The sequence below is a fragment of the Solanum stenotomum genome, chromosome 5 (genome assembly GCF_019186545.1).
Source record: "Solanum stenotomum isolate F172 chromosome 5, ASM1918654v1, whole genome shotgun sequence".
NCBI classification, from domain to species: domain Eukaryota; kingdom Viridiplantae; phylum Streptophyta; class Magnoliopsida; order Solanales; family Solanaceae; genus Solanum; species Solanum stenotomum.
Genome location: NC_064286.1, coordinates 15,101,332 through 15,127,448, shown reverse-complemented (window position 1 = coordinate 15,127,448; position 26,117 = coordinate 15,101,332).

Here is a 26,117-nt window from a genome sequence, read left to right as displayed (position 1 = left end):
TATGTATGAATGTTAAGGTTGACTTCACTTATTACGAGTTATGAACATGAATGACTCCTTACTTATGTATGTTGGATATGAATAAGGTAAAGTAAGATATGTATGTTGTTGGTGACTTAAATGTGGTACTTAGCATTTGGTAGGGTTATGGGATCTTACGTTTGCATTGCACTAGTATGGCTTTGGGTTGCTTATATGTTGGTTGACTTATTCTTCATATATGTGCATAATGGTTTCTAAACTTGATAAAGGCATGATTTCAACTAAATGTCCCTTTTATGCATGTTTTAAGGATTTTGTGCATGGCTTCCATACTTGTACATTATTTGTGGTAACCCATATTTTCTACATTCTACGAGTGTAGGTTCCAGTCGTTGATATGCACTTCTCCTTTCAAGTGAAGCTTGGGTTGACTATTCCCTAATCTTGGTGAGTCCTCAAGTTCGAGGACATAATACTTATTTCTAGTTTTATTATACTTTTCTATTTTGAGACTTTATTGATATAAAGGGATTTTGACCTTATTTGTACTCTCTATTGTACTATATGGTGATTGAGACAAGCCTAGATTCTTATTTTCATTTATCAAAAATAAGTTGACTTCTATTGTAAAAGTTTTAAAGTTTCCGCAACTTTTCTATGTCTTTAGGTAATGATTATGCTAAGGGCTTGTATGAGACCCCTTCAGGGTCAAGTACGCTATGTTACTTCTAGGGGGTAACCCCGGGTCGTGACAGGTATAGAGGCATGACTGGTGTAATCACTAAAATAATGCCCGGAGAGGGGACTTACAACCTACAGGGAACGTAGTTCTGGGACTTGAGCGTGACTGGCCCAAGTCCACTCGATATTAAGCTTCCAATTGATTATGTATTTAACATTTTATGACTGAATTTTTGTAATACAGGATAGCTCAAGAACTGACATGCTAACTGAAAATGCAACATTAAGTACTGATAATGAAACATTCTTAACTGAGGCATATATATGATACATTATGATTGAAATAGTGAATAACTCAAAATACTGATATGCAAATACTCATACTTGAAAAATCATTCTCAAAAATAATTTAAAATCATATTATACTATGATCATTGATGACTCGGGAAGTCATACTACATAAACATTGATGGTATATCTAGATACCATATTGTTCATACATTGATGGCTTACTCGATTGAAATACTAATCATGTTTTACAAGCTCTTTCTCAAAACTCATCTTAACTTTCTCTAAAACTCAATTTAAAACTCAAGTGTTGTCTTTAAAACATCTCAAGATTTATAACACAAAATAGGGTTCATGCTGAAATATACTGATAATGTGACGTTCATAACTGGAGCATGTATATCTGTTTAACTGACCTAGCATGAGTAATTCATCAACTAAAAGAACTACACAGCTAGGGTTTTGAATTTATGAAAGAATCTACACAAAACGATACTGAATTCATGACAATCTAATTTGAATCATTCTAACAGCTGAAACCCAACAATTTCTAGCATTCAAGAAACCCTAGGTCTAGATAATATTGACATAATCAAGATTCTGCCTGAAATCTAGGGACCTAATGGGTGAAAGGAACCCGCAAGTGAAATCCCATATACATGGTGACAAATTTCACGGCGAAAACTTTTTATTTCGGGGCTGGAACTGACGAAACCTTGTTACGTTCTTGAACTAGGGCAGCTCGACTTCTTTCTCCTCTTTTCGTTCTAATTGGATGATTTTTTTGAGAATGAATTAACTTTGGAAAGTTCTAATTAAGTTATTAGGCTAAAACTGACAAAAAATATGTAATTTAGGGATTAAACGACATAGTTTAGGTGCCAAACGCATAAGTGAAAGGAACAAAATGACCTTAACTTAATTCTAGTGAAGCCCATCCACGGAAGGAACGACGGTCCGTCATTTGACCTACCAACCGTAGTTTGGGTCTGTCGGTCAAGTCTGCCCGACAGGGCTTCACTTAAACGAGCATAACTTTTTACTCGAAGATAGGATTTTAGCAAATTCTGTGGCGTTGGAAAGAGGATTCAATTATATATCATTAGGTGTATCTTGGGCCACCTAATTCCTTTTTTTCTAGGAGTGATGACCATTTTAAGTTGATCCATCAACAATTTCTATTTAACTGGTTGTTGACCCTCACCTACGGTCTGTAGGTCCAACCACTGACCGTAGTGGTTGACCGTGGGTGGGATCATAGACTATTAAGACTTTATCCTTAACGATGGAACCCTACTTACGGTCTGTGGTCCTACCTACGGTCCGTGGGTGGTTTCGTTCGTACTGGCACCAACTTCACTGATAACTAGGATTTTCTTTGTTTTGAGATCCGAGGTGTTACAATATCTCCCCCTTGGGATCATTCATCCTTGAATGAAGTCTAAACTAGCTGGTATGGAGGGAAGAGTTGAAATCACTATCACTTAGTACTAAAAACTGATATATGACTGAATTTATGCAAGAGTAAACTGAGATACTGGAGGGGAAACTATTATCTCAAGTTAAAATGGAATCGGAAGGAAAGAGATGAGGATACTTGGCCTTCATTGCTACTTCTGCTTCCCAAGTAACTCCCTCTACTGACTGACTCCTCCAAGTTTATCAAATCTCATCACCCCTTCACAGGTTATGCTTTCAGTAAAACCAATCATCTATCCCAAAATCTAAAGTTCCTTCTCCTTACATCTGCATAGGACTTCTGTCTTAAGTCTATTTTTGACGAGCTGAACTTTTTCCCTTAGCTTCATAAATCGAATCTGGCCCAATCAAGGCTACTTTACCTACTCATCCACCTTAGGAACACATAAGCGACCATCTCCCCCTTGGGAGAAAACCTCTACTTTCTATTGATGAACTGCACCTTCCAACTGAAGCAGTATAGGATCACTATCTATTTTTCCTTATCCTCCACTACCAATGGAGATTCTAATCTATTCTGAACTATTACACCACCCTCTGATGTGCTCATAAGGCGAACTCCTAATCGAGCAAGCCTGTGAACATCCTTTGCTAGATATTTTATTTCTTCATCCACAAGTGCTACACTACTCATAGATAGACTGCTAAGAGCATCTACTACTACATTGGCCTTACCAAGATGGTAATGCACACTCATATCATAATCCTTAAGAAACTCAAGCCATCTCCTTTGGTGAAGATTCAACTCTTTCTGGGTGAACACATACTAAAAGCTCTTATGGTTTGTGAACACATCTACGTGAACACCATACAGGTAATGTCTCCAAATCTTAAGTGCAAACACTACTGCTGCAAGATCGAGGTCATGAGTTGGATAATTCCTCTCATGCACCTTAAGCTGCCTAAAAGCATAAGATATAACCATACCTCGTTGGATCAACACACAACTTAGGCCGATTCTGGATGCATCATAATAGATCACAAAACCGTCTGAACCCTTCCGTAGATTCAAAACAGGAGTTGTAGTCCCACTGAAACTTAACCTTTTTCTAAGTTAACTTAGTCAATGGAGAAGATATGGATGAAAATCCTTCCACGAACCTTCTGTAATAACCAACTAGAACTAAAAAGCTTCTGATATCCGTAGGAGAGGTAGGTTTAGGCCATTGTTTCATTGCTTTTATATTCTGAGAATCCACTCGGATCCCTTCGCTAGACACAATATGCCCGAGAAAAGTAATAGACTGCAACCAAGACTCGCACTTACTGAACTTAGTGAATAATTGGTGATCTTTGAGAGTTTGCTGGACAACCCTCAGATGATTCACATGTTCTTCATCTTTCCTAGAGTTAATGAGGATATCATCAATAAAGACGATAACGAACAAGTCCAAATACTACTTGAACATTTTATTCATCAAATTCATAAAAGCTGCAGCACCATTGGTTAGTAAAAATGACATAACTACAAATTCATAATGACCATACTGATTTTTGAAGGTTGTATATCTGACTCTAAGATGATGATAACCGGATCAAAGGTCTATCTTTGAGAAATGACTAGCACCCTGAAATTGGTTAAACAAGTCATCAATCCTGGGGATAGGATACTTATTCTTGATTGTGACTTCGTTCAACTACATATAATCAATGAACATCCTGAGAGAACCATCTTTCTTTTTCACGAACAACATTGGTGCACCCCATGGGAAAATACTAGGTCTGATGAAGCGCTTATCTAGAAGGTCTTTCAACTGCTCTTTCAATTGCTCAAGCTCAACTTGAGCCATTCTGTAAGGAGGTATAGAGATAGGATGGGTATCAAGAAGGAGATCAGTTCCAAAGTCGATTTCTCTTTCGGGAGGAACTCCGGGAAGATCTTCTAGAAACACTTCTGGGAACTCATTAACTACTGGAACTGAATCAAGATTTGGGGTTTCAGAGCTTGAATCCTTAACTTGAAATAGATAATAGATATAACCCTTAGAGATCATCTTTCTAGAATTAAGGTAATAAATGAATCGACCCATAGGCGTTAAGCTACTACCCTTTCATTATAAGATCGGTTTATCTAGAAACTGAAAACGAACGATCCTAGTTCTATAATCGACTGAGGCATAACATGAATGTAACCAGTCCATGCCTAGAATGACATCAAAGTCTACCATTTCTAACTCTACAAAATTTGCTAAGGTTACTTTTTGGGAGACTGTGACAGGGCAATTTATGTTTACCGGTCTAGCTATAACTGGGTCACCGACCGGAGTACAGACTGAGAAGGGTTCTAAGAGAGTTTCTGGATTAACATTAAAATTGACTACTATATAAGGAGTTACAAAAGACAAAGTAGCCCTTATTGTCTTTCCACTGAGTGAAGCATATGTCAGCCACATCCCTAAGCTGGTAGAATGCCAACTCAACCCTAGCATTACCAGTCACTTGCATCACTCAAAAGATTTACTTAACCTCATCAATGAAGTTTTGTGGGTCCTCACCAACTTGTGACCCTAAAATCTCAAGCAGATTCATCCTAACAAAATCTCAAACTCTAGTTGCCACTGATCCACCATCTCTATTAATAGGAAATCAAACCTTCTGATTATTCTGGTTGGTCATACTCTTAGCAAAAGCTGAATCGCATTATAAAACTCTGCGTTCGAAACCTCATGGTCTAGGACTAGAGGAACTGTGTTAGCATTGTAGGCATTAGCATTCTATGCGTAAGCTCTACGATGAGGCATGATCTTAAGAGCATAATGATGGATTAGAATGAGTAAATTGGATCATACCTCACGTACGATAAGAGTAACAAAGAGAGTAATGTTTTCCTAAAACATTTTGTAGCCTCCCTCTCATTAGATGTGGTGCACTTAACACCCATGAAAAGAACTCTACTTAGTGCGGCTTTTCTGACATCCTAGGACTCTTAAACCTAGTGCTCTGATACCAAGTTTGTCACGCCCCGAAGCTACCTCTAGGACGCAGAAACGGGACCTTGGATCACGAGTGACCCCAAACTAACCATGTTGGCATATCATAATCATACTAAAGTAAACTGAAGTACAGAAATACTATGTGGAAGCTAAATAATCATGTAAACTGAAATGACGGAGAATACCCATAAACTATCTAAATATATCAAAACTGAGAGTTTAACAACAACTGAAAAGTCAAACTCGAAAGCTAAACTTGAGACTAACTATTTCTGAAGTAAAGCCTCTACTGACTAGAAATACTGCGAAATGCCCCAACTAAATCTAGAAACACAAAAACTAGAACTAAAAGCAAAGGAAGATAATCATGTTACTCATCCTCGAAGAATGAGGACTCACCACTGATGCTGTTGAAGTGAAGATCGAGAATCGATCTATGCGTGATCTGGAATCTGAGAACCTGAACCTACATCACGAGAAGATGTAGCATAGAGTATGCATCAGTACTTGAAAGGTACTGAGCATGCAGGATAGAATAAAGTTTAACAATAATCATAACTAAACCAAAGAATATATATGAGCAATGATAAGAGATAAGCACAATACTGTACTGAGAATACTAAATATGAACTAACCGAATGCAATGACCAAGTTTATAACATGCTGAGAGTAAAATATGATTGTAACTGATAACATTGTCAATGCAATAGAATCTGACTATAAGAGAGCTACTAATAACTGACATAAAACCATATGAGCTAAATATGGAGTCCGATGTATACGCCCCATCGAGAGAACCCAATATACTCTTCCAGAGGTATAGATGCATGACTGGCGTGATCATTAAAATATGCCCACAGAGGGGAGTTACAACCTATGGGGCACGTTGTTCTGGGACTTGAGGGTGAGTGACCCTGGTCCATTCGGTATTAAGCTTCTCCCAATTGATTATGTATTTAACATTTTATGGCTGAATTTCTATAATACTGGATAGCTCAAGAATTGACATGGTAACTAAAAATGCAACATTAAGTACTGATAATGAAACATTCTTAACTGAGGAATGTATATGATACATTATGACTGAAGTACTGAATAGCTTAAAATACTGACATGTAGATACTCATGCTTGAAAACTCTATCTGAAAAACAATTTAAAATCATAATACACTATGATCATTGATGACTCGGAAAGTCATACTTCATAAACATTGATGGTATATCTAGATACCATATTGTTCATACATTGATGGCTTACTCGATTGTCATACTAATTACGTTTTAGAAGTTCTTTATCAAAACTCATCTTAACTTTCTCAAAAACTCAGTTTAAAACTCAAGTGTTGGCTTTATAAACCTTCTCAAGATTTATAACTCAAAATAGGGTTCATGCTGAAATGTACTGATAATGTGACGTCCGAAACTGGAGCATATATATTTGTTTAAATGACCTAGCATATGTAATTCATGAACTAAAAGATTGACACATCTAGGGTTTTGAATTTATGAAAGAATCTACACAAAACGATACTGAATCCATGACAATTTGATTTGGATAATTCTAAGAGTTGAAACCTAACAATTTCTAACATTCAAGAAACCCTAGGTCTAGATAATATTGACGGAATCAAGATTCTAACAGAAATCTAGGGACCTAATGGGTGAAAGGAACCCACTAGTGAAATCCCACATACCTGGTGACAAATTTTTAGGGAGAAAACTTTCAATTTCGGGGCTGAAACTGATGAAACCTTGTTGCGTTCTTGAACTAGGGCTACTCGACTTCTTTCTCCTCATTTCGTTCTAATTGGATGATTTTTTTTAGAATGAATTTACTTGGGAAAGTTCTAATTAAGTTATTATGCTAAATCTGACAAAAACTACGTAGTTTAGGGGTTAAACGACGTAGTTTAGGTTCCCAACGCATAAGGAAAAGGACCAAAATGACCCTAACTTAATTCTGGTGAAGCCCATCCACAGAAGGAACGACGGTCTGTCGTTTGACCTACTGGCCGTCGTTTGGGTCCGTCGGTCAAGTCTACCCGATAGGGTTTCACTAAAACAGGCATAACTTTTTACTTGGAGATGAGATTTTATCAAACGTGGTTGAGTTGGAAAGAGGATTCAATTATCTATCATTAGGTGGGTCATAGGCAACCTAATTCTTTTTTTCAAGAGTGATGACCATTTGAAGTTGATCCATCAAAAATTTCCCTTTAACTGGTTGCTGACCCTCACCTATGGTCTGTAGGTCCAACCACAGAATGTATTGTTCGACCGTGGGTGGGATCAGAGTCTACTAAGACTTGGGCCTTAACGACGGAACCCCACCCGTGGTCTGTGGTCTTGCCTACGGTCCCTGGGTGGTTCCATTGGTACTAGCACCAGCTTTTCTAAAAACTAGGATTTTCTTCGTTTTGAGATCCAAGGTGTTACAATATCTCCCCCTTGGGAACATTCATTCTCGAATAAAGTCTAAACTAGCTGGGTATGGATGGAAAGTGTGGAAATCCCTACAACAAAGTACTAAAAACTGATATCTGACTGAACTGTGTTCCAAGAACATGCAAATATGATGAAAATGCAAGAACATTTGAAGGAACATGATACTAAGACTGAATTTATGCAAGATTAAACTGAGAGACTGGAGGGGAAACTATTATCTCAAGTTGAAACGGAATCGGAAGGAAAGAGATGAGGGTACTTGGCCTTCATGGCTGCTTATGCTTCCCAACTATGTCTTAAGTCTATTTCTGACGAGCTAAACTTTTTTCCTTAGCTTCATAAACCGAATCTATCCTAATCAAGGCTGCTTCACTCACTCATCCACCTTAGGAACACATAAGAGACCATCTTCCCTTTGGGATAAAACCTCTACTTTCTATTGATGAACTGCACCTTCCAACTGAAACAATATAGGTTCACTATCTATTTCTCTTTATCCTCCGCTACCAATGGAGATTCTGATCTATTCTGAACTATTACACCACTGTCTGATGTGCTCAAGGTGAACTCCCAAGCGAGCAAGCATGTGAACATCATTTGCTAGCTCATTTTTTTCTTCCTCCACATGTGCTACACTACCCGTAGATAGTCTGCTAAGAGCATCTACTACTACATTGGCCTTATCAGGATGGTAATGCACACTCATATCATAATCCTTGAGAAACTCAATCCATCTTTTTTGGTGAAGATTCAACTTTTTCTGGGTGAACACATACTGAAAGCTTTTATGGTTTGTGAACACATCTACATGAACACCATAAAAGTAATGTCTCCAAATCTTAAGTGCAAAGACTACTGCTGCAAGCTCGAGATCTTGAGTTGGATAATTCCTCTCATGCAGCTTAAGCTAACTAGAAGCATAAATTATAACCATACCTCATTGCATCAGCACACAACCTAGGCCGACTATGGATGTATCATAATAGATCATATAATTGTCTGAACCCTTCGGTAGATTCAAAACAGGAGTTGTAGTCAACCTAGTTTTCTGTTCTGAGAAGCTTTTCTCACAATCATATGACCACTGAAACTTAACTTTTTCCTGAGTTAACTTAGTCAATACAGAAGATATGGATGAAAATCCTTCCACGAACATTCTGTAATAACCCGCTAGACCCAAAAAGCCTCTGATATCTGTAGGAGAGGAAGGTCTGGGCCATTGTTTCACTGCTTCTATATTCTGAGAATCCACTCAGATCCCTTTGCTAGACACAATATTCCCAAGAAAATCAACATAATGCAACAAAAACTCGCACTTACTGAACTTAGCGAATAACTGGCGATCTTTGAGAGTTACAGGACAACCATCAAATGATTCGCATGTTCTTCATCATTCCTAAAGTAAATGAGGATATCATCAATAAAGACAATAACGAACAAGTCCAAACACTGCTTGAACACTCTGTTCATCAAATCCATGAAAGTTGCAGGAGCATTGATTAGTCCAAATGACATAACTATAAATTCATAATGACCATACTGAGTTATGAAGATAGTTTTTGAAAGGTCACTGTCTCTGACTCTGAGTTGTTGATAACTGAATCTGAGGTCTATCTTTGAGAAATGACTAGCACCCTGAAGTTGGTCAAACAAGTTATCAATCATGGGGATGGGATACTTATTCTTGATTGTGACTTCGTTCAACTGCCTATAGTCAATGAACATCCTGAGAGAACCATCTTTCTTTTTCACGAAGTACATTGGTGCACCCCTTAGGGAAATACTAGGTCTGATGAATCCCTTAGCTAGAAGGTCTTTCAACTGTTCATTCAATTCCTTAAGCTCAACTTGAGCCATTCTGTAGGGAGGAATAAATATAGTTTAGGTATCAGGATGAAGATCAATTCCAAAGTCGATTTCTCTTTCGGGAGGAACTCCGGGAGGATCTTCTGGAAACACTTCTAGAAACTCATTAACTACTGGAACTAACTCAAGAATTGGGGTTTCGGAACTTGAATCCTTAACCCAAAATAGATGATATAGATAACCCTTAGAAATCATCATTCTGGCCTTAAGGTGAGAAATGAATCCACCCATAGGCACTCCTTCCATTCTAAGATTGATTCATCAGGAAACTGAAAACGAACGATCCTAGTTCTGCAATCGACTGAGGCATAACAAAAATGTAACCAATCCATGCCTAGTATGACATCGAAGTCTACCATTTATAAATCTACAAGATCTGCTGAGGTGACTTTCTGGGAGACTGTGACATGGTAATTTCTATATACCCATCTAGCTATAACTGGGTCACCGACTGCAGTACAGACTGAGAAGGGTTCTAAGAAAGTGTCTGGACTAAAATTGAAGTTGTCTACTATATAAGGAGTTACAAAAGACAAAGTAGCCCCTGTTGTCTTTCCACTGATTGAAACATATGTGAGCCACATCCTTAAACTGGTAGGATGCCTACTCAACCCTACCATTACCAGTCACTTGCATCTCTCCAAAGATTTTCTTAACCTCAACAATGAAGTTTTGTGGGTCCTCACCAACTTGTGACCCTAAAAACTCAAGCAGATTCATCCTAACAAAATCTCAAACTCTAGCTGTCATTGATCCACCATTTTTATGAGAAGGAACTGAAACATTCTGATTGTTCTGGTTGGTCATACTCTGAGCCAAAACCTGAATCGAATTCCAAAACTCTGCGTTCCAAACCTCAAGGTCTGGGACTAGATGAGTTATGTTATCATTGCGGGAATTAGCATTCCATGCGTATGCTCTATGAGGAGGCATGATCTTAAGCGCATAACGATGGATTAGAATAAGGATATTGGATCATACCTCACGCACGATAAGAGTAACAATGAGTGAAGTTTCCCTAAAACACTTCGTAGCCTTCCAAACATTAGATGTGGTGCACTTCACACCCATGAAAAGAACTCTACTTAGTGCGGCTTTTCAGACATCCTAGGACTCTTAAACCTAGTGCTCTGATACCAAGTTTGTCACACCCCTAAGCAACCCCCCGGACGCGGACACGGGACCTAGGATCACGAGTGACCCCAAGCTAACCCTGTTGGTATATCATAACCATACTAAAGTAAACTGAAGTACAGAAATACTGTGCGGAAGTTAAATCATCATGTAAACTGAAATGACTGGGAATACCCATAAACTATCTGAATATATCAAAACTGAGAGTTTAACAACAATTGAAAATTCAAACTCAAATGCTAAAACTGAGACTAACTATGTTTGAAGTAAAGCCTCTACTACCTAGAAATGCTAGGACATGCCCCATATAGATCTAGAAAAACTGAAACTAGAACTAAAAGAAAATAAAGATAATCATGTCACTCGTCCACAAAGAATGAGGATTCACCACTGATGTTGCTGAGCTGAAGATCGGAAACAGATCTAGCGTGATCTCGAATCTGAGAACCTGAACCTACATAACGAGAAGATGTTGCGCAGAGTATGCGTCAGTACTTGAAAGGTATTGAGCATGCATGATAGAATAAAGATCAACAATAATCATAACTGAACCAAAGCATATATATTTGAGCAATGATAAGAGATAAGCACAATAATTTACTGAGAATATTGAACTTGAACTAACTGAATGCAATGACCAAGTTTATAACATGCTGAACTTGATGGCCTACTCGATTGTCATACTAATCTTGTTTTAGAAGCTCTTTCCCAAAATTTATCTTAACTTTCTCAAAAACTCAGTTTAAAACTCAAGTGTTGGCTTTAAAAAGATTCTCAAGATTTATAACTCAAAATAGGGTTCATGCTGAAATATACTGATAATGTGATGTTCGAAACTAGATCATGTATATCTGTTTAACTGACCTAGCAAGTGTAATTCATGAACTAAAAGAACTACACGGCTAGGGTTCTAAATTTATGAAAGAATCTACACAAAACGATAATAAATTCATGACAATCTGATTTGGATTATTGTAACAGCTAAAACCCAACAATTTCTAGCATTCAAGAAACCCTAGGTCAAGATAATATTGACGGAATCAAGATACTTACTAAAATCTAGGGACCTAATGGGTGAAAGGAACCCACTAGTGAAATCCCACATATATGGTGACAAATTTCACGGAGAAAACTTTTGATTTTGGGGCTGGAAATGACGAAACCTTGCTGCATTCTTCAACTAGGGCTGCTTGACTTCTTTCTCCTCTTTTTGTTCTAATTGCATGAATATTTTGAGAATGAATTGACTTGGGAAAGTTCTAATTAAGTTATTAGGCTAAAATTGACCAAAACTACGTAGTTTAGGAGTTAAACGACGTAATTTAGGTGCCCAACACATAAGGGAAAGGACCAAAACAACCCTAGCTTAATTCTGGCGAAGCCCATCAACGGAAGGAACGACAGTCCGTCGTTTGACCTACCGGCTGTCGTTTGGGTCCGTCGGTCAAGTCTGCCCGATAGGGCTTCACTAAAACAAGCATAACGTTTTACTCAGAGATGGGATTTTAGCAAACTCGGTGTCGTTGGAAAGAGGATTCAATTATCTATCATTAGGTGGGTGATGGGCCACCTAATTCCTTTTTTTCTAAGAGTGATGACTATTTGAAGTTGATCCATCAACAATTTCCCTTTAACTGGCTACTGACCCTCACCTACGGTCCGTAGGTCCGACCACGGACCGTACTAGTCGACCGTGGGTAGGATCAGAGACAATTATGACTTGGGCCTTAATGACGGAACCCCACCTACGGTCTATGGTCCTGCCTACAGTCCGTGGGTGGTACCGTTGGTACTAGTACCAACTTTTATGAAAACTAGGATTTTCTTCGTTTTGAGATCTGTAGTGTTATACCTACTTGGAAGTGGGAGTGGATCACTACGGACTTTGTGGTGCGTTTGCCTACCACAGTGGGTAGGTATGACTCCACTTGGGTTGTCGTTGACAGGTTGACCAAGTCTATTTACTTCATTTCGGGTCGGGTTAAGTATACGGCGGAGAAGTTAGCTAAGCTATATATCAGTCAGATTGTGCGACTACATAAAGTTTCGATTTCTATTATATCTGATCGAGGTTCATCATTCACTTCCAATTTTTGGTAAGCATTACAACATGGTTTGGGTACTAAGTTAGATATGAGTATGAATTTTCACCCTCAGGGGTTGAAGGACATGCTCCGAGCATGTGTGATCGATTTTGGTGCTAGATGGGATTGACATTTGCCCTTAGCAGAGTTTGCCTTCAATAATAGTTATCACTCTAGTATTCAGATGGCCCCATTTGAGGTATTGTATGGCAGACGGTGTAGATCTCCGATCGGTTGGTTTGATTCGGTGGAAATGGACTCTTTAGATACAAATGTGCTTAGAGATGTAGTGGAGCAAGTTCGTATGATTCAGTATAGACTGTTGACAGCCCAGACAAAAGAGTTATGCAGACACGACAATTAGAGTCTTACAGTTTATGGAGGGCAATCATGTTTGGCTTAGATTGTCACACATGAAGTATGTGATGTGGTTCGATAAGAAGGGAAAGCTTAACCCAAGATTCATTAGACCTTTTGAGATTTTGAGCTGAGTGAGAGATGTGACGTATAAATTGGCCTTACCACCTAATTTGTCGGTAATTCATTCTGTTTTACATGTCTTCATGCTTCGAAAGTATATTCTGAATGAATCTCATATGCTTTCACTCAATTCTGTGGAGTTGGGTCCAGACTAGACATTCGAGGAGGATCCTATAGCTATATTGGACAGGCAGGTTTGAACGCTTAGGACCAAGGAGATTGCTTCAGTGAAGGTCTCGTGGAAGTACCGTTCAGTGGGAGAGGCAGCTTTGGAGGCGGAGTCTGACATGCGTGACATATATCCTCAGCTTTTTTAAACTTCAGGAACTTTCTTTCACCTTATGTTCAAAGACGAACATGATTTTTAGTGGTGGATAATGTAATGACCCGAAAGGTCATTTTTGGCAATTTCATAAAATAATAAAATAAATTAGAGTAAAATAGGGATTGATAAAAAAAATTTCATTCCCTTTTCATTCTTTGCACAAGTTCGTGCGGCGTCCCACTATCAAAACTAAAACGGAGAAGAATAAAGCAATTAACAAAGATTGTTCAGGTAAGGTTTAATTAAAATTGTCATCTTTGTATACGTGTTGGTATATCTATGTAGAAATTTCTTAAGAATTAGATAGAAATTCAATAATAATGATTATTATATTAATGAAGTGAATATGAGGAATTTAAAATTTAAGAATCTTGAAGCCATATTGTCACGCCCCAAACTCAAGGGGGCGCAACTGACTCCTAATGCCAAAACCCAGGCCCGAGCCGACTCTGCTGAACCATTTGCTACCAGCGCATGGTAGTCATATGCAATTAAGAAAACAAACAAGTATATCTCGGCTTAAAACTAAGCCCTCGGCCGGCAAGGCTCCTGTCAACAGATCTACAAAAGAAACAGCTACTCCCAAGAATTCATATAAAAAAATTGTCAACTAGCACCGAAGTCCTGATTGAGCCGTCAAGGCCACCATGATCTCTATACCAAAACTGAAAGTATGCATATAACAAGACAACGCATCACACAACCAGCAAGCTTCAGCAAACCAACAAAACTAGGCCAGCATGGCCATAACGTAGTTATAAACTCCACACACTAGTTTGCAAGCCTCTAAGAGTAGTAAAGATTGGTGGGACAGGGCCCCAGCCTACCCATGAGAATATATACAACAAAAGGTAACAAACCTCCCAACTCTGGCAGCTCCGGAGGAAAGGGGCTGACCAACCGGATAAAAGTCAATTCTGCTGATAAGGAGGTCTACTTGGTCGTATGTCAGGACCTGCATGCATAATGCAGCGCCCCAAGGCAATGGGGCATCAGTACAAAATATTGTACAGAGTATGAAAGGCAATAGACTATGATGAGGTATCCTGACATACTGGAATAATCTGATAAATAAATTAAGGATAAGATAATTGTACTGACCTGCTTCTAAATCTAAATTTATCAAAAATAATAAAACAACAACCTAACCAAGCCCCCATAGGCTCGGTAGGTACAAATAGCACACAAAACCACCTACTCAGGCCCCCATAATCCCGGAAGGTGCCAATCAGCCTGTATACCCCTATCGATAGTCCCCTAGCCCCGCAGGCAGTCACATAGCCCTCTTAGGCATCAACATAGCTTATAGGCAACTCATAGACCTCTTAGGCAACAACATGGCCCTGTAGGAAGCACATAACCTTCTTAGGCGTCAATATATATCCCTGTAGGCAACTCATAGCCCTTCTAGGCATCAATATAGTCCCGTAGGCAACTCATAGCCCTTCTAGGCATCAATATAGCCTCATAGGCAACTCATAGCCCTTTTAGGCATCAATATAGCCCCGTAGGCAACTCATAGCCCTTTTAGGCATCCATATAGTCCTGTAGGCAGAACATAACCCTGCTAGGCATAGATCACATTCCTGCAGCTAACCACAATAGCCCAAAGGCAACAATAACAATCTAACAACTAAAAGTGAACAATTTAGTTATAGGCAACCTATACAAATAGCCTCTAAGTTGTGTCCAACATACGAATGTTACTACAGAATAAGAATCTCGATAAGAGAGGATTATATGCACTCAAGCAGCCAACAATCAACAATAATGGCTACAAGTATAACAACGATAACAACTCAATTACATTGCTCCTAAGCTTAAAGGAACATGCCATAGGAAGAGAATAGCCTTAACATACCTTTTTCGCTAAATTCACGCGGCCTAACGACTTTAACTCATAACTCCCTCGATACTACAACAAGGTAGGACCATAATCAACACACAAAATAAAAGATACCATGACAATACGATAAAAGAGATGTATTTCCGTCGCAAATTGCTATTTGCTGCTTATAAAAGCTAGAGTCGATGAAAGAAAGGTCTTACCTCGATCTTAGGTTCGTAATTCACCTCAAAACCTTCAAATATATTCGAACCCCTGCTGTCCCAACACTAAAGTGTGAAATGCTACGCAATCGATAGAACAAATTATACCACAATGATGAGCTCAACACGTAGAACAACTTTCGTCAAGGACTTAAGTCGAGAAAATGTATACTCCACTTGATCCTAGAAATGGTTTTCTATGTTTTCTCTGTATATTTAGCTTAAAATGAAGAAAAAACTAGAAGAAGAAGATATATACAACTTTCCACCGACCTAGGGCCCCACCTCACGTGCTTGCTTGCGCAGTCCTACGAAAATGCGAATATCTCTCTATTCTGAAGTCGTATGAACAAACAGTTTATTGCGTTAGAAACTAGACTCGTAGACCTTCGATTTGATAGTTTGTGGGCCCCATAACTCTTTATAGATTGGGAGAAAACCTCCAAGACATTTGACCCAAATTTCAGAGAAATCTTTACGAAGGAACTTAGGATAACTTCCGCCAACTTTTATTTTGCCACTTACCTAACTTCAAAACTTGAGATGCAACACTTGAACACTTAAAATAGGACATACCACATCATTCTTAATTTATTACCCACCCTCCTTGTCTTTCCATGGTGATACGAGTTAATTTAGACGTTTTGAAAAGTCGGGGTGTTACATTTCTCCCCCCTTAGAAACATTCGTCCTCGAATGAAAAATCTGAGGCACACTGTTCAGTCTTTAGGACTTGCCAGAAGGCAGTTTTTCCTTTGTAAATGTCACTATCCAGGAACCTGAAATGCAAAATTTCTAACCTAGGCGTCTCACATGACAACATAAATAGCTAAGCGTTATAGCTCCACCACAACAATGCGAGCAGTCATACAACGACCATCACAATAATAATAAGCAATAGTATATATATATATATATAGGTATCTTACCTTACAGCCCTAATGTAAACTGATATGACATCACCTTGGGGTATGAAACAAGTGAGGATATTTGGATCTCATGCCATCCTCAGTCTCCCAGGTCACCTCTTCTCTATTTTTATTCCTCCACAATACTTTAACCGAAGCCACCTCTTTGGTCCTCAATTTACGGACCTGCCGATCTAATATAGCAACTGGAGTTTCCTCGTAGGACAACTCCTCTGTGATCTTAACATCCTCAATTGGGACAACCCGAGAAGGGTTACCTACACACTTTCGTAGCATCGATACATGGAAAACTGGATGAACAGATTTTAGCCCTGAAGGCAATTCTAACTCATAAGCCACACGTCCTACCCTCCGAAGGATCTAGTATGGCCCAATGAATCTTGGACTAAGCTTTCCTTTTTTGCCAAATCGCATAACACCCTTCATAGGCGAGACTTTTAAGAATACCCAATCATTGACACAGAAATCTAAGTCCCTTCGTCGTACATCTGCGTATGACTTTTGTCGGCTTTGAGCTGTTAGCAACCTCTCCCGAATGAGCTTAACTTTCTCCACTGTCTGCTGGACTAAATCGGGTCCAATCAACCCTGACTCACCTACCTCAAACCATCCAATGAGAGATCTATATTTTCTCCCATACAAAGCCTCATAAGGTGCCATCCCGATGCTAGAATGATAACTAATATTGTATGCGAACTCAATAAGAGGCAAGTGGTCTTCCCAACTTCCCTTGAAGTCTAGCGCGCACGCCCGTAACATATCTTCGAGTGTCAAAATTGTTCGCTCAGCCTGGCCATCTGTCTGAGGGTGAAAGGCGGTACTAAGATTAACCTGTGTCCCTAATCCTTTCTGGAAGGACTTCTAGAAATTAGCGGTAAATTGTGCTCCTCTATCAGAGATAATAGATACTGGGACACCATGTAGCCTAACAATCTCTCTAATATAGAGCCCTGCATAGTTTTCGGCCGAAAAAGTAGCCCTGACTAGTAAAAAGTGGGCTGATTTTGTTAGTCTATCAACAATTACCCAAATAGAGTCAAACTTGCGACGCGATTGAGGTAACCCTGTAATAAAATCCATATTAATTGCTTCCCACTTCCACAAAGGAATGGCTATCTCCTGAACTAGCCCAGCGGGCTTTTGGTGCTCAATCTTCACCTGTTGGCAATTAGGACACTGTGCCATAAATTCAGCAACGTCCTTCTTCATCTCGTGCCACCAATAGATCTCCTTAATACCATGGTACATCTTCGTCGAACCAGGGTGAATAGAATAACGGTAATGATGTGCCTCTTCTATAATTCGATGTGGAATCCCTGCAACATTTGGAACACACAATCGACCGCTATATCTGAGGACTCCATCTTCTGCTATATCAAATGCTAAAGACTGTGGATCCTGAGCCTTGGCTCTAAGCTGCTCTAAGCTAGGATCCTCTTGCTGCCGTGACTTTACTTCTACAACTAGAGATGATACGGCTGTGTCCTGAATTGTTACCCCACTATATTCTGCCTCTAACAATCTGACTCCCAAACTAGCTAACTGATGCAGCTCTCGCACTAGCTCCCGCTTCTCAACACCTAAATGGGATAAACAACCCATAGATCTTTGACTGAGGGCATCGGCTACCACATTTGCCTTTCCTGGATGATATAAAATATCCACGTCGTAGTCTTTCAGTAACTCAAGCCATCGACGTTGTCGCAAATTTAACTCCTTCTGTCTAAATATATATTGAAGACTTTTATGATCTGTGAAGATGTCAACATGAACACCATACAAATAGTGTCTCCAGATCTTTAATGCATGCACAACTGCAGCTAACTCTAAATCATGGGTCGGATAGTTCTTCTCATGTTTCCTCAACTGTCTTAAAGCATATGCGATAACCTTACCATGTTGCATTAGAACACATCCCAACCCAACCCCAGAAGCATCACAGTACACCGCATAGCCTTCTGAGCCCTCTGGCAATGCTAGAACTGTTGCTGATGTCAACCTTTCTTTTAGCTCCTAGAAACTATGCTCGCAAGCCTCAGTCCACTGGAACTTAGCTGCTTTTTGAGTCAGCTTCGTTAATGGTGCTAAAAGTGAAGAAAACCCCTCTACAAACCTTCTGTAGTACCCAGCTAACCCCAAGAAACTACGAACCTCAGTTGGAGTCATAGGTCTGGGCCAAGTTTTTACGGCCTCAATATTTTGTGTATCAACCGCAATACCTGCATCTGATACAATATGGCCTAAGAAAGCGACAGAGTTCAACCAAAACTCACACTCAGAAAACTTTGCATAAAGTTCTTGATCTCGAAGAACCTGAAGGACTGCTCGCAGATGATTTGCATGCTCAGCTTTTGAACGTGAATACACCAAAATATCATCAATAAATACAATCACAAACAAGTCTAAATACGGCCTGAATATACTATTCATCAGGTCCATGAACACTGCTGGGGCATTAGTTAATCCAAAAGACATCACCAAGAACTCCATATCTAGTTCTAAAAGCTGTCTTTGGAATGTCTTTCTCCCGAACTCGTATCTGGTGGTAACCTGATCTTAAATCAATCTTCGACAAGCACTCAGCACCTTGTAACTGATGAAACAAGGCACTACTTGAGAAGTATGGTGTCCGCCACAATGTAGCAACTCCTTACCATCCACAGACTAGCGGGCAAGTTGAAGTGTCCAACAGAGAGATAAAATAGAATTTGGCAAAGACTATGAATGCTAATAGAACGGATTGGTCAAGGAAACTTGATGATACTCTATGGGCCTATCACACTGCATACAAGACCCCATAGGTATGTCTCCTTACCAACTTGTATATGGGAAGTCTTGCTATTTACCGGTAGAGCTAGAGCATAAGGCTTTGTGGGCGATGAAGAAGCTAAATTTGGATTAGGGCGTCGCATCTAATCAAAGAATGAATGACTTGAATATGCTTGATGAGTTTCGCTTAAAAGTTTAAGAAAGTTCAGCCTTGTAAAAGGAGAAGATGAAGAGGTATCATGATCAAAGAATTGAAAAGCGAGAATTTTTTGTGGGTGATCTTGTGCTGCTATTCAACTCTAGGTTGCGCTTGTTTCCGGGAAAACTCAAGTCCAAATGGACCGGACCATTTTTTCTCACAAAAGTGCTCCCCCATGGAGCTGTTGAGCTTGAGAACAGTGAAGGAACAAGGTTCATGGTTAACGGGCAAAGGAGTTGTTGAGACCTATTATCTTGATGAAGTCTGAGTAATCAAGAGGCTTGCGTCGTGCCGCGACGTTAAATTAAGCAATGCTTGAGAGGCAACCCAAGATGGAAAATCTAGCCAACAGTAGGTCGTTTAGTAGTTGCTCCTCTGTACTCAGTTAGACAGTTGTTTTAGTTTTGTTTTAGTTTTGTTTTAGTGTTGGCTAGATATAGCATAGGGGGTCCGTGTCTAAAAAAAGTGTCTAGAAAGTGTAAAAAGAAAGGGGTAATTATTACTACATGTGCACAGGCAAGAGGCAGAATCTGCAGAAAAATGTCTGGTGCACTGGTCTACGGACCCCATCGACGGTCCGTCGTTCACTCCACGGACCGTGAATGGCATCCGTAGACCCCAGGTGAGTCCCTAAATTTTTCTAAGTGATAAGGTGATCTACGGTCTTGACCTACGGACCGTAGATCGACCTACGGACGTAGATCAACTTACGAACCGTAAGCGGGTCTCATAGGTCAAAACCCTAGTCTGCCCGACCCAACCCAAACTTCCCCTATTTAAAAACCCCAAAGTTTAAGACATTTCCACTCTCTCTCAAAACCCTCATCCGAACCCCCACACCACAAAATCCACAAATTCACTCCCTCACACCACCCTCCATCAGGTCTCCCAAAGCAATTCACCCACAAAATCCACATACTCACAACCTTCCCATCTTTCCCGAAAATTCCCATTTTCAAGAGAGTCCGATGTTCAGGTACGGTCAACATTGGGTCAAATTCAGTCAGAGTTTAAGCCTTGGCACACAATCACACCACTCCTCATTTATTGTAAGGTAGCTGACTGTCCCCTCACTTTGAATTACGATTCATAGCTTAAATAAGGTAAGTCGGGATAGGTCTTGACCTTGGGTAGCTAATCATCCTTAAATGCCTGTTAAATATGAAATTTAAACGCCATTGGGATGATGGTCAGTGATTGTAGGTAATTCTAACTTAAAACCAGTAAAAATACTAGTCTAAATGTAAGTTCCGACTTAGGGTTCCATAACTTGTATGAATGGCGTGCTTAACTGAATTATCGGACCTCCGAGAATGACGAACTAGCATGTGGAGTGTTGAAATGCATGATTAGACTTGCTTAGTGTTGTTGTTGATCCTCTTATATGTCTAAATGATAAAGCACTGATGCATAAAATTAGCCCAGACCCATCCACGAGACCTCGTCTATAGAACGTCGTTCAGTCAACAAACCGTTGATCAGGTCTGTGGAAGGGGCACTTGGGAAATTTCCCAAGTGTGACACGATGGAGGTGGACTACGGTCTATGGAATGACCCAAAGACCATTCTACATCTCCGTCGTTTCCATCTGTGACTATGCCCTGGTTACTTCTGACGTACAGATCAGGCCCACGAACCATAGGTTGACCTACGGACCATCAGTGACTACTGTAGCTTATTGTAATTTTTTTCTTTCTTTCATTATTACTCAAGTTGGGTACTAACATCTCCTTCGCAGGTACCATGATACCAAACAAGAAAGTCGTCATCAATAGGGGCCGGGCAAAATCAGTGGCGCCGATCTTACGACTTATCGATGAGGATACCGACAGGCAACGGGACCCGAATTACTCACCCACACCTTCCTGGACCGCTAGAAACCATTCCAAGAAGGTGCTCCCCGACGTAGTCAATGCCTCTCAGTCTGATGAGGAGGATACACTGATCGGGTTACCAACTAGGTCTGGATCCGGTTCTGCGTCCAACTCTACTGCCGGGTCTGGGTCCGAGTCCGACACCGGTTCAAGTGCACATGAAGCGGCTACCTCGTCTGATGAGGCATCTAGCTCTGACGGGATTCACATCCCTCAAAATGACAAACCAAAACTTGTAGACGAAGAGTCGAACAGGTGGTGCGTTGAGGGGTAGTGGCAGATTTACCGTGACGCCAAGATGAAGAATGCCAAGGAAAAGATGGCCCGTACAATTATGGAGGAGCGCAGAGTTCTCACCGGGAGCCTCTACACTATGCCAGATATCCACCATTTTTTCCAAAGGCACAAGTGCTAGTGGATGGCTCGTGATCCGGGTACTTATAGCGAAGAGATTGTGCAGGAGTTTTACACTTCCTATGTTGCCACTCTCCGAGGGCGAACTCACAAGAACGCCAAGCTAGCAGCACAAGACCCCCTCACATCCACCATGATCTGAGGTGTCTCGGTGAACCTATCCCACACCACCATCAGTCGGTCTCTTTATGGCCCTAACCCTCACCACACATGGGCGGACTCCACTGTTGAATTTGACTATCGGTAGGAGATTGTGCGGACAGGAGCCTTCGGCTGAAATGCAGATCAAAAGGAGGCGGTTATATCATGGCTTGCTCAGCATCTACCTTTGGATGGAGAGAGATCGGAATGGGTTGCTGAGCCCCGATTGGTTATTCGGAAGGCCACCCTCACTTTGGCAGCGAAGTTCTTTTGGCTATTGGTCCGAAATAGATTGTCACCAACAATGGCAGATAATATAGTCACTTGGGATAGAGCGTTCATGGTGGCTGCACTGGTTGCCGGATTGGATATAAAGTTCCCCCTCCTGCTACTGGAAGAATTGCATGATAGGGCTTTCAAGACCACCACCACCTACCCTTTCCCCTGTATGAGCTTTCAGCTTTGCAGGGATGTAGGAATGCCTATTTGGCACTGTGATAAATTGGTGCATGAGACTGGGACCCTTGACATTGGGTTAATTTAGGATGACACGAATGTGGCAGCACCACGCAGAGGGCCTTGAGTTGATGTACCTATGAGTGAGGATCTGATACACACTGTAGGGTAGATGCAGGGAGATGGGCCCCCCACTACAGCTCCGCCTGATGAGCACCCAGTTTCCTCTAATTAGACGGCTAGCTAGGCCCCGAGCTCATCTCGAGCCACCCCACTCTCCAAAAAGACTATGATACCGTTGGCTCAAGTCCAGAAGTTGAAGGGTCAAATGGCCACCTTGCTGCACCATATTAAGCCCTGGATGCGGAAGTTGATTGTTGAGTCCGAAGAGAGAGTAGAAAAGATGATGGAGGCAAAAATGGACCAAAAGGTCCAAGCAGTTCATAGGCAGCTCGATGCCTTCGAGTTGAGAGTTCTAGAGAGGATAGCTCCTACTACTAATATGTCCTCTTTTCGGACCGAGCTAGCTAGTCTCCGGGCTGACGTTGACACCATCCTGGCCACACCAGCTGTTGAGCCACATGCAGCACCCTCTGCATTAGGCGATGATACCGTCCTGGTGCATTATTCAGTGGAGATGATGCGGAGGAGCAGTTCGAGCTTGCACGTGCTCGCGGTAAGAGGCACCGATCTAGTCACAAAACTGAGCACACGGAGGAGGAAAAGGCTACCAAAAGGCAGCGCAGGCAGAAGAAGAAGGCACGAAAAGCCTCTGTAATAGATGAGCAGCTGAGGCAACAGAGGACCCGTGAGATGATTGCTGGGGAGTCGAGTTCTATGCCCGAGCGAATTGATGTGAGCACCACTGAGGGTGCAGTTAGAGTGACAGATAGCACTACTGATGGTGTTGTCCTTGTTGATACAAGCACTACTGAGGGTGACCCGAATGTTGATTTAGCGGGCTTTGGGAAATCGGATCCACCTGTTTTTTGACGGTTCATCGGAGCTATGCACCATAGGTTTGCTTCACCCATATCCATTACTGTTTCCTATTTTTTGTGTGCATTGGGGACAAGTGCACCTATTTTTTTGGGGGTGGGGTAAATGGATTGTAAGTGATAGGGTGAAGTCTGAGTAACCCAACTCATAATCCTCTCTTGGCGTTTTCTTGCATGTGTTCTTTTCCTCCAAGAGTCTGTTTAATTTCTGTTAAACCGGCATGTGTTAGGATCGTACGTGTAGAAGCTAAAAAAAAATTAAAAAAGAATGAAGCATGATGGCCTATGAAAAAATGATACTTGTCCAAATTTTGTGATATGTGCTAGAATTTGTAGGCTAGATAAGTTGAATGTGTCGGCTCTGAGTATGACATGATAATGAACCAACTTAATGGCATGACTTAAGCTAAAACTTGAACTGGGTAATTTGATAATCTGATGATGAAACTATGTGCCAAGAGTTTGTGAGATAGTTGATTGTGCAAACGGTTTTGTGCCATATGAAGAAAAGCTTTTAAAACATGGATGTCAATTCTGTGTGTATGCAAAGATACAATATAACTTTGAGATGTATGTAAAAATAAAAATAAATTGTGTATATAAGAATACAATTACTTCTATAGGAGTTTCTCTAACCGACAACCATCACATAAGAGCTATTGTGATGATACAGCATTTTGTCTCACGCTGCCAGGTCCATTATATACCTTTTCGAGGGTATAAAACCTGAACTACTAAGTGGATCCACTATTCTATGCTAAAAAGCACTAAGGCATCATCTAAAAAGTATGACCCTTTTCTACCCATGGCTACATGGTTTATGGGGGCTGTGAGTTGTCTGACCTCTCCCTCATATTGGTGCTCAATACTACTCCCAAACTATGATACTAGCTCTAATGTTTAAAAAACATACTTCTTTCTATGATTTGAGATAATTTCTCAAAAACTTAGCTCAAAGGCTACCTTGGAAATCAAAGTTCCTCTCTTGCTTAATTATGAAAGCATTTAGTCTTTAGTGAAAACTAGCTCAAAGGCTCTTTGGAAATCAAAGTTTCCTTTCTTGCTTAAATGTGAAAACATTTTAAACTCTTTGGGAGTACATAGCCCCATATAATTTTGAAGAAATGAACATCAACCTTTACTCTTTACTCTTTACTCAACTTGAACTTTAAGTCTTAAAACGAAGTTAAAACATTTGTAAAAACTTTCGGAAAACTCTAAGAACTTCTCTTGACTTGACTCTTACTTCTTTGACTTTGATCTTAACTTTCCTTGAATTTGATTATCGATACAAGGTTCATGATCTCATGTTTATGAATGATTTCATGATGTTTAGACGTACCTTAGAGTATTGGATTCAACTAAAAAACATAGGTACGTTGCTAAGAAACTAGTACGGAAAGATGGAGAAAGAATGGGATAAACTAGTGTCCATGACGCTCTGAGAGGCGCGGGGCACCAGAAGGCAAACTTCATAGCCTGACCTTGGGAGCACGGCTCCCCAAGGGTCAAACTTCAGACTCCTCTTTGGGGGTGCGCTGGCTGGCACGACGCCCCACCCCCATTCCCCAGTTTTTGACAAATTTCCTTGGTCATATTTCAACTCTAAATCCTCTAAAATCAATTGGGTCTTTTCCCAAACACTTAGATTCGACTACATAACCAAAATATGTAAGAATCTACCCAAAACGACATCTAATTTCATGAATTGAAATCAAGAACTCCTCAACAACTTCAACAATCAAGAACCCAATAGAAACTTCAAACAAATCCATCAAGAACTCAATTTCTCTAATCTCAAGAATGACAATACGCTAAAATAAATCATGATTGGCGCGTGGGTGAACTAACCCAATGCTATGTAATTTCACATACCTCGTAGGGATCACCCATTGACGAAATCCACAAGTGATTCTTGAAGAACTTGACCATTCTTGCCTTTTCTTCTTCTTTCTCCTCTTTTCTCCTTTCTCCAAGCCCTAGCGTGAATCTCCAATTTTCTAAACTGACCAAATTCTGATTTCACCCCAATTAAACTCCTAGAAATGGATTTAAATAATTGGGAAAGGAAAAGACTAAAATACCCTTCCAAAATTCGGTTTAGACTTTCCTTAATTGAACAGCCCAACTTCAAATAGGAATATCTCACTTATACGAACTCAAATTGAGTAAACTCGGCGGCGTTGGAAAGATTATTCCAAAATCTTTCCTACGATATCTGGAAACACACCTAACTCATCATGATCTAGGAGTTATGCTCGTTTGAAATTGACCAAAAACTCAACTTAACATACTTAACAAATTATCCAGATTTTTATATTCTTTCCAAAAATGACTATTTCCAATTCTTAACTTCTTCCTAATTATTTCAATTTGCGAGATGTTACAATCTTCAAGACCAAAGAAATAGAGTACAACTCATAAGTTGAAACATCTATGTCTAACATAAGCCTCTACTATCATAATACTTGACTAGGATAAACCTCTATCTCATGAAGTAAGTATGAGACTAAAACGATAAAAAAATAAAGCAGCATAAGTGGTATGTCCCTCGAAACATGAGGATTTACCAATCCAATCAACATAGAATC